We start from the raw sequence: 10,725 nt of genomic DNA on the forward strand, positions 1-10,725 counted from the left end.
CCTCGTGATGAGAACCAGATGGCAGACGCACTTGCTACTCTATCCTCCATGATCAAGGTAATTCGTTGGAACCATGCTCCCAGGATCGATGTGATACGCCTTGACAGGGCCGCGTATGTGTTTGCTGCTGAACTGGTAGTCGATGACAAGCCCTGGTATCACGATATCAAGTGCTTTCTGAAGAATCAAGAGTACCCTGCAGGGGCATCCAACAATGACAGGAAGACTTTGAGAAGATTGGCAGGCAGTTTCTTCTTGAACAAAGACGATGTGCTGTATAAGAGGAACTTCGACATGGTTTTGCTCAGATGCGTGGACAGACACGAGGCGGACATGTTAATGCAGGAAGTTCATGAAGGTTCCTTCGGTACTCATGCCGGCGGACATGCAATGGCTAAGAAATTGTTGAGAGCGGGTTATTATTGGACGACCATGGAATCAGATTACTTCAAATATGCTCGGAAGTGTCATAAATGCCAGATTTATGCTGATAAGGTGCATGTGCCGCCAAATCCTCTGAATGTGATGACTTCGCCATGGCCGTTTGCTATGTGGGGCATTGACATGATTGGAAAGATTGAGTCGACTGCTTCTAATGGGCATCGCTTCATCCTTGTTGCCATCGACTATTTCACCAAGTGGGTCGAAGCAGCGTCGTTCGCGAATGTTACCAGACATGTGGTTGCCCGTTTCATCAAGAAAGAAATCATTTGTCGCTATGGGATTCCCGAAAGAATCATTATTGATAATGGTTCTAATCTCAACAACAAAATAATGAAGGAGTTGTGTCAGAACTTCAACATTCAGCATCACAATTCTTCCCCTTACCGCCCTAAGATGAACGGCGCTGTTGAGGCGGCAAATAAGAACATAAAGAAGATTGTGCAGAAGATGGTCGTCACGTACAGAGATTGGCATGAGATGCTACCCTTCGCCTTGCATGGGTACCGTACTTCAGTACGTACGTCGATTGGGGCAACCCCTTACTCCCTGGTGTATGGTATGGAAGCAGTCCTACCTGTTGAAGTGGAGATTCCTTCTCTAAGAGTCCTGTTGGATGTCAAGTTAGACGAAGCCGAATGGATTCGGACAAGGTTCAATAAGTTGAGTCTTATCGAAGAGAAGCGAATGGCAGCCATTTGTCATGGGCAGTTGTATCAGAGTCGGATGAAGAGAGCCTTTGATCAGAAAGTGCGTCCTCATTGTTTCCAAGTCGGAGATTTAGTGTTGAAAAGGATCCTTCCTCCTCAGACAGATCACAGGGGCAAGTGGACTCCTAACTATGATGGACCGTATATTGTCACCAAGGTTTTTGATGGTGGGGCCTTAATGCTTGCAACTATGGATGGTGAAAACTTCACTTCCCCTGTGAACTCGGACGCAGTTAAAAAATACTTCGCATAAAATAGACCCGCTGGACAGTAAAAAGAATAGTCCAAGCAAAAATGGGCATCCCGATGAACCAATAAAATGAAAAGGTTCGGGCAAAAATTAGGGATTAAAAATGAAAAGATTGTACACCCGGTAAGTTGAAAACCTGAAAAGGCAACTTAGGCAAAAATGGGTATCCCGGTGGATTGAAAACCCGAAAAGGGCGATCCAAGCAAAAGTTAGGGATTAAGCGAATGATTGCGTTCTGAGTTAGTTCTGAATCTCATCTCATGTCGATGACTGGAAATTTTCGAAAGGTAGGAAACAGTCCAATCACCTTTTCAGAAGGCGGATCATCTGGAGGATCTTGAAGACGGGCAAGTCATAGCAGAATTGGAACCCAATAGAAATCCATTTCACATTGCCATTAGATTAATTTCTGTTTTTATCTTTTGTGCGATTACCTCTTTCCAAGGATTGCTTCCTGATGTAATGCCTATTCAGAGGCCATTCAATCAATAAAATCATGTTATTCAGTATATCTCTGTTTTCATTTTCATTTTACTGTTTTATTTGCAAAAATGACGTCCGAATTTTTTATAAACATTGCATCATGACACATAAGGGCTTTATAGGTACATGCTTAATAAACATTTAAAATTGCTGTAAAATTTAAGTGCTTTGGATCGTCTATTCAGAACAGATACCCTCGGGGCATTTCCTTAAAATCCCCTGCAGATGATCGTGAATATCTTCCCCAGTGAAGTCGCCAATAGACGAATCCGGTGTCTTATCCCTGCAGAGCTGATCAGAGTGTTGGATTCTTCAATCCCCAGCAGGTTCTCACCACTGTACTTCCCCAAGCGTTTGTTTCAGGACATACACTCCCCAGTAGAGTTGACAGTGCCAGACTATATATTCCCGGCGGAGTTGACAGTGCCAGACTGTATCTTCCCAGCAGAAGTGGCTGCTCCTTAGAGTTCGAGGCCAGATCGATAATCCCAATGCCAGATCCATGGTTTCTTTCCTTGAAGCAGAACCTCGGTACCGTATCAGTGTTTGCTTCCCCTGCTGAGTCATCTCTCGCCGATCGTGGTTGCCAGAACCACTATCGCTTTCCCCAACAGCAGGTTTTCAGTGTCATTCTCTCCCCAGTCTGAATCTCGACATTTCGTCATTGCTAGAACACCGTGTGGCGGGTCATTTCCCCACATAATTCTTTGCGGTGTGCATCTCCAGCAGCCTTGCCAGGGTCCAAAAGATGGTGATCATTTTCCCAGCAGATCCCCTTGCCTCAGCTTGGCATTCTACCCAGCATTTCGCATCCCTGCATGTAGAATCATATTGCATTGCATCCTTCCAAATCGCGTAGCATTTCCATTTTCATGGAGCATTATGCCATTGAAAAATTCAAACATACGCATGTAAGCATAAAACATTCTCGGTATCCCAAGTGATAAGCTAGAAGTTGTTTCCAGTACTCAAACTGAAGATTGTTCATGACTTACCTTTGTTATCCCCAGCAAGTGTCATTGGCCCATGCGCCGCCTCTATTATCGTTCCCTATTTCTGCCGATGCTGACAGGCATGAAGTTTCCGGTATTCAGACCGAAGTGGCATTCAGGCCAATTTCCGATATTCAGATCGAAGTGGCGTTCAGGCCAATTTCCGATATTCAGATTGAAATGGCGTTCATGCCAGTTTCCGGTATTCAAACTGAAGTGGCGTTCAGGCCAGTTTTCCGATGTTCAGATCGAAGAAGTTTTCAACGTTCAGGTCGACGCAACTTGTGGCATTCAGGCCAATTTTCCGATGTTCGGATCGAAGAAGTTTCCGACGTTCAGGTCGACGCAACTTGTGGCATTCAGGCCAGCCTCTCGGTGTTCAGACCGATATTAATAATCTCATATCTCCCGATGTTCAGATCGAAGTCATTTCCGGTATTCAGACTGATGAGCGGCATTCAGGCCATGGTTATTTCTGTGTTACCAGTTATTTTGGTATCCAAGTTAACATTCTTTTTCGGTATTCAGACTGACTCTCACCGTACCAGACGGATTCTTCTTTCAAGACCACCTCTTTGCCGATTCTGACAGACATTGTTACTTCACTTCACTTCAGTGCAAATTTTTGGGCTTTTATTGTATTCAATCCCTTGATACCTCGAAAGCACGAAAGCCGCTGCTATCTTCTTTCCAGGTATCTAGTTGATTGAATAGGGGCAGCTGTAATACCCCAAAATTTACCCTTCATTTTTCCTGGAAGCATACGCTTTACACCTCATGCATGCATTCATTTTTAGGTCATTTAACATTAGATACATTGCATTTCATCATGTCAATCAGAATTAGATCCAAGAAACTTTATTTAAAAAAAAATAAAAATAAAAAACGAAAAATAAAATAAAAATAATAATAATAATAATAATAAATAAAAATAATAATAAATAAATAAATAAAAGAAAAAATCCCAGACTTGGGCATCTCTCAAAAGCCCACTAAGCTACCAATATTAGGCTATAAATACTAGAGTTTCAGTGAAACAAATATTGATGGATTCTATTCCTATTACCCTGAAGAAAAAGATAGTGAGAGAAGATGTAACACCCCGATTAAAATAAGAGAATTATTTAATTGAGTTAATATTATTTTATTAATTTAATTAAATAAAGTTGAATTATTGGATTATTTTTTTATTATTACTATAGATGTTATTTATTTTGATAATAATTAAATAAATAAAATAAAGGGAATATGAAGAGTGGAAGGGTAAAAGTGGAAATTGGATAAAAGAGGCCAAAGTGAGGACTCAGGTTGTTTTCACGTGTTTTGCCTCAGAGTCAGAGAAAGGGGGGAGAAACGCTGAAGAGAAAGAGAAGGAAGAGGAAAAGGCCAAAGATTGCTCAGAGCTTCCTTCAATCCAAAGAGGTAAGGGGTCTGAACCTTATTAAACAATAATATGCTGAAAATGGTGAAATATTGGATGAACGAAATTGGGATTTTAATCGAAGGAATTCGTAGAAATTATATGCAATGATGTTAAGATTTGTGAAATCGAATAGGGGACTATTTGTATTAGATGATATGAGTGATTTTGTGTGAAATTTGGACTGTGGAAGGATGAATTTGGATAGATCTCGTAGCAGAAAAAGCCATTGCAGATCTGTAAATCTGGTTTCTGGTCATACGCGTATGGCACTAGGCAATACGCGTATGAGATTGCTGGTACGCGTATGGCACTAGGCAATACGCGTATGGATGAGGAAGATGATGTTTTGAACGTGTTTTGGTCTCTGTTGGTACGCGTATGGGAATGTGATACGCGTAGCATACGCGTATGGATATGGGCAATACGCGTATGGATTTGGTCAGGCGTGGGTAATACGCGTATGAGCATAGGCAATACGCGTATGGGCAGACTTGTGGTCTTTCCTGGGCTGTTGTTGTGCAGTTTTTGGTTGTTTAGGCTGAGCGAGGTAACTTAGCTGATGCATGGTATACGAGGGATCATTTCCCGTTGCTTTGAGTGGTATAGATATTAGTAGAGTGTGATAATACTGTGTTTGATTATGTGGCATGATGTGATATGCTTTTGTGATAGAATGTGTTAATGATGATGATAACATGACTATATGATGTTGTTGTTGCTATGTTGATTATGATGCATGCTTGGTGTGCATGCATTCATGAAAGGCCGATGCCTAGTGATGAACGGACTGAGTTCCAATGATGTTGTTGACTCCGGGCTTGTTGAGAGGCTTGGTTCCTTGCGGGGAACTCGGATCCTATGGTGGTGAATCTGGGAGTGGTGATCCTGTAGTTGGTCACAAAATGGGTATACCGAGTCGTGTTGAGTCATGCATGGGTGTGTGCATTGCATTTGATATGTTGTTTTGTTGATGTTCATGACTATGTTGATTATGATGATTATGATGAGCTGTGTTGGCATATGTGAAATATATTTATGTTTATATTTCTGTCGTTATATTATTATTTAATAATGTAATTCTCACCCCTTCTGCATGTGTTTATGTTCATCTATGATGAGCAATGTGCAGATAAAGAGGAGTAGCTATTGTTGAGGTTTGAAGAATAAGTGTAGAGTTATTCTACAGAGTCGAGTCAAATGCTCTGGTCATGTGACACCGGGGTTATGGGATTCGATAGATAATTGATTATTATTTACGTTGTTTATGATGACTAACATGTTGAGATGTTTTGTTGAGATAATGTTGAACCATTATTATGAATTGTTATATGATGAATGATAATATTAATGTTGTTGTCCGCTGCGAAGTTTTAATAAAATAAATAATATGTTTTATGTTGTGATGCGATAATTGTTATGTTGTAAGAAATGTAAACTCTTCTACATGTTGTACTCTGATAATCTATTTAAATATGTCGTTTGGGTAGAAGGGTGTTACATTAGTGGTATCAGAGCATGGTCAGTCCAGTCGAGTCATAATGTGATGTTTTCCCTGTTGGTCGATTAGTGTAAATGACACTGTCGATATTTAACGGTTGTAGTTGTGTCGTGCAGAGTATGGCTGGAGAAAATGACCGTGCGATTGCTGAGGCTTTGGCTGCTATGGCGCAGGCTATGCAGGCGCAGCAGAATCCGCCGGTCGACGAGTTTAGGAATTTGGGAAGGTTTCTGAAGAATAACCCTCCTACATTCAAGGGGCGCTATGATCCAGATGGTGCTCAGATTTGGCTGAAGGAAATTGAGAAGATTTTCCGGGTGATGACGTGTACTGAAGCACAGAAGGTGCAGTTTGGTACGCATATGTTATCTGAAGAGGCTGAAAACTGGTGGGATAACACTCGACAGAGGATTGAAGTACCAGGTGCTGAGATGACTTGGGAAAGGTTCAAGACGGCCTTTCTGGAGAAATATTTTCCTGCTGATGTGCGATGTAAGAAGGAGATGGAATTTCTGGGACTGAAGCAGGGTAACATGTCTGTTGCTGATTACGCTTCGAAGTTTGAGGAGCTGGTGCAGTATTGTCCTCATTATAATGGTGCTGATGCTGAGGAATCCAAGTGTGTCAAGTTTGAGAACGGGTTGCGTCCCGAGATCAAACAAGGCATTGGTTACCAGGAGATTCGTAGGTTTCCTACACTGGTTAATAAGTGCAGGATATTTGATGAAGATAGCAAGGCTAGGACTGCTCACTACAAGAGTCTTAGTGAGAAGAAGAATAAGGATCGTGGTAGTCCTTATGCATCTCCGAATGGTAAGGGTAAGCAGAAAGTGGTAGATGCGAAGAAGCCAAGTGGGGGAGGATCTCCCATAGCTGGTAAATGTTTCAAGTGTGGCGAGCCAGGCCACCGTGCTGATAGCTGTGCCAAGAAAGTGCTGAGATGTTTCCGATGCGGTCAGGCTGGTCATAGAGTTACGGAATGTAAGGATGCTGGTCCGACATGTTTTAATTGTGGCGAGAAAGGCCATATCAGTTTGCAGTGCTCGAAACCGAAGAAGGCGGCTACTGCAGCTCATACTACTGGTAGGGTGTTTGCTCTGAGTGGGGCTGAAGCTCCTAAAGAAGATAATCTGATTAAAGGTACTTGCTTGATTAATAATGTTGAATTGCTTGCTATTGTTGACACTGGTGCTACCCATTCGTTTATTTCGTATGAGTGTGCGACCAGGATTGGTGTGATTATGTCGTCCCTAGGAGGAAGTATGGTGATAGATACTCCTGCTAATGGTTCTGTGAAAACTTCGGTTGTCTGTCGAGGTTGTCATTTGACGATCTTTGAGAGAGAGTTCGTGGTTGATTTGGTGTGCTTACCCTTGCACCAAATTGATATTATTCTGGGAATGAATTGGCTAGAATTCTATGGCGTGTTTATCAACTGCTATAGGAAGACGGTGCGATTTTCTGAAGTTGGTGAGAATGATGAGGCAAGATTTCTATCTGCTAAGCAGGTGGGGGATTTTGTGAAAGATGAAGCTCAGATATTCGCTTTATTTGCGTCTCTGCAAGCGGATAAGAAAGTGGTGGGTGTAGATTTGCCTGTTGTCTGTGAATTTCAAGATGTGTTTCCGGAGGATGTAAGTGAATTACCTCCAGAACGTGAAGTCGAATTTGCCATTGACTTAGTACCAGGTACGAGTCCAGTGTCGATGTCTCCTTACAGAATGTCGGCAACTGAATTAGTTGAATTGAAGAAGCAACTTGAAGAATTGCTTGAGAAGAAGTTTGTGCGTCCAAGTGTTTCTCCTTGGGGTGCACCAGTATTGTTAGTGAAGAAGAAAGAAGGTACGATGAGGTTGTGTGTCGATTACCGGCAGTTGAATAAGGTGACTATCAAGAATCGGTATCCATTGCCGAGGATTGATGATTTGATGGACCAGTTGGTTGGAGCTCATGTTTTCAGTAAGATTGATTTGCGGTCGGGTTATCATCAGATCCGAGTGAAGTCAGATGATATTGCGAAGACTGCTTTCCGTACGAGGTATGGTCATTATGAATACACTGTGATGCCGTTCGGTGTGTCTAATGCTCCAGGTGTGTTTATGGAATATATGAATCGTATATTTCATCCGTACCTTGATAATTTTGTTGTGGTGTTCATAGATGATATATTGATATATTCTAAGACGGAAGAAGAGCATGCATGACATCTGAGAATTGTTTTGCAGGTGTTAAGAGAAAAGAAATTATATGCAAAGTTATCTAAATGTGAGTTCTGGTTGAAGGAAGTGAGTTTCCTTGGCCATGTGATTTCGAGTGGTGGGATTTCTGTTGATCCTGCTAAAGTTGATGCCGTATTACAGTGGGAGACTCCGAAGTCTGCTACTGAGATACGCAGTTTTCTGGGGTTAGCTGGTTATTATCGCAGATTTATTGAGGGCTTCTCTAGGTTGGCATTGCCGTTGACGCAGTTGACTAAGAAGGGTCAAGTATATGTGTGGGATACAACTTGTGAAGCGAGTTTTGTGGAGTTGAAGAGGCGGTTGACCAGTGCTCCAATGTTGATCTTGCCTAATCCTGGTGAGTCCTTCGTTGTTTATTGTGATGCTTCTTTGATGGGTCTTGGTGGTGTTTTGATGCAGAATGGTAAAGTTGTAGCTTATGCTTCTAGACAGTTGAAAGTTCATGAGAGGAATTATCCTACGCATGATCTAGAACTTGCAGCTGTTGTATTTGTGTTGAAAATGTGGAGGCATTATCTGTATGGTTCCAGATTCGAAGTGTTCAGTGATCACAAGAGTCTGAAGTATCTGTTTGATCAGAAAGAGTTAAATATGAGGCAGAGAAGGTGGTTAGAATTACTGAAGGATTTTGACTTTGAATTGAGTTATCATCCCGGTAAGGCTAATGTAGTTGCAGATGCGCTGAGTAGAAAGTCTCTACATATGTCTATGATGATGGTTCGGGAGCTTGAGTTAATTGAACAGTTCCGTGATATGAGTTTGGGTTGTGAAGTTTCCGCTGATAGTGTAAAGTTGGGTATGCTGAAGTTGACTAGTGGAATTCTGGAAGATATTCGGAATGGTCAGCAAGTTGATGTCGCTCTAGTTGATCATATTACTATGGTTAACCAGGGTAATGGTGGTAATTTTGAGATTGATGAGAATGGCATCCTGCGATTTAAAGGTAGAGTTTGTGTTCCTGAGGTGTCTGAATTGAAAAAGAGTATTCTTGAAGAGGGCCATAGGAGTGGATTGAGCATCCATCCAGGTGCAACTAAAATGTATCAAGATTTGAAGAAGTTGTTTTGGTGGGCTGGTATGAAAAGAGATGTTGCTAAGTTTGTGTATGCCTGTTTGACTTGTCAGAAGTCAAAGATTGAACATCAGAAACCGGCAGGTATGATGCAACCTTTGAAGATTCCTGAATGGAAGTGGGATAGCATTTCCATGGATTTTGTGACGGGATTGCCGAGGACGGTGAAAGGTAATGATTCTATTTGGGTGATTGTGGATCGATTGACTAAGTCGGCGCATTTCTTGCCGATGAAGATTAATCACTCTTTAGAGAAGTTGGCAGAGTTGCATATTGAGGAGATAGTGAGGCTGCATGGTATTCCATCCAGTATTGTGTCTGATAGAGATCCCAGATTTACTTCTAGATTTTGGGAAAGTTTGCAGAAAGCGTTGGGAACTAAGTTGAGGTTGAGTTCAGCTTATCCTCCTCAGACTGATGGTCAGACCGAAAGAACTATCCAATCCTTGGAGGATTTGTTGAGAGCTTGTGTGTTGGAGCAGAGTGGTTCTTGGGATAGTTATTTGCCGTTGGTGGAGTTTACTTATAATAATAGTTTTCATGCTAGTATCGGTATGGCTCCATATGAAGCATTGTATGGTAGGAGGTGTAGAACTCCATTGTGTTGGTATGAATCAGGTGAGAATGTTGTACTCGGACCTGAGATTGTGCAGCAGACGACTGAAAGGGTTAAGATGATTCAGGAGAAAATGAAGATTTCTCAGAGTCGTCAGAAGAGTTATCATGATAACAGGAGAAAGGCACTTGAGTTCCAAGAGGGAGATCATGTGTTCTTAAGAGTTACTCCGACGACAGGTGTGGGTAGAGCTTTAAAGTCTAAAAAGCTTACTCCGAGGTTTGTGGGTCCGTATCAGATTTTGAAGAGGGTTGGGGAAGTGGCGTATCGGATAGCTTTACCGCCGTCGCTTTCTAATCTGCATGATGTGTTTCATGTATCTCAGTTGAGAAAATATATTGCGGATCCTTCGCATGTTGTTCAGTTGGATGATATCCAGGTGAGGGATAATTTGACCGTTGAGGTGTTGCCAATTCGGATAGATGACCGAGAAGAGAAGACCCTGAGAGGTAAGAAGATTGCTCTAGTGAAAGTTGTTTGGGGAGGTCCAGCTGGTGAGAGCTTGACTTGGGAGCGTGAAGATCAGATGAAGGAGTCGTATCCGGCTCTATTTGCTTGAGGTATGTTTTCGAGGACGAAAACTCTTTTAGTGGGGGAGAGTTGTAACACCCCGATTAAAATAAGAGAATTATTTAATTGAGTTAATATTATTTTATTAATTTAATTAAATAAAGTTGAATTATTGGATTATTTTTTTATTATTACTATAGATGTTATTTATTTTGATAATAATTAAATAAATAAAATAAAGGGAATATGAAGAGTGGAAGGGTAAAAGTGGAAATTGGATAAAAGAGGCCAAAGTGAGGACTCAGGTTGTTTTCACGTGTTTTGCCTCAGAGTCAGAGAAAGGGGGGAGAAACGCTGAAGAGAAAGAGAAGGAAGAGGAAAAGGCCAAAGATTGCTCAGAGCTTCCTTCAATCCAAAGAGGTAAGGGGTCTGAACCTTATTAAACAATAATATGCTGAAAATGGTGAAATATTGGATGAACGAAATTGGG

This window comes from Lathyrus oleraceus, chromosome 2, assembly GCF_024323335.1.
Source record: "Lathyrus oleraceus cultivar Zhongwan6 chromosome 2, CAAS_Psat_ZW6_1.0, whole genome shotgun sequence".
Classification (NCBI taxonomy): domain Eukaryota; kingdom Viridiplantae; phylum Streptophyta; class Magnoliopsida; order Fabales; family Fabaceae; genus Lathyrus; species Lathyrus oleraceus.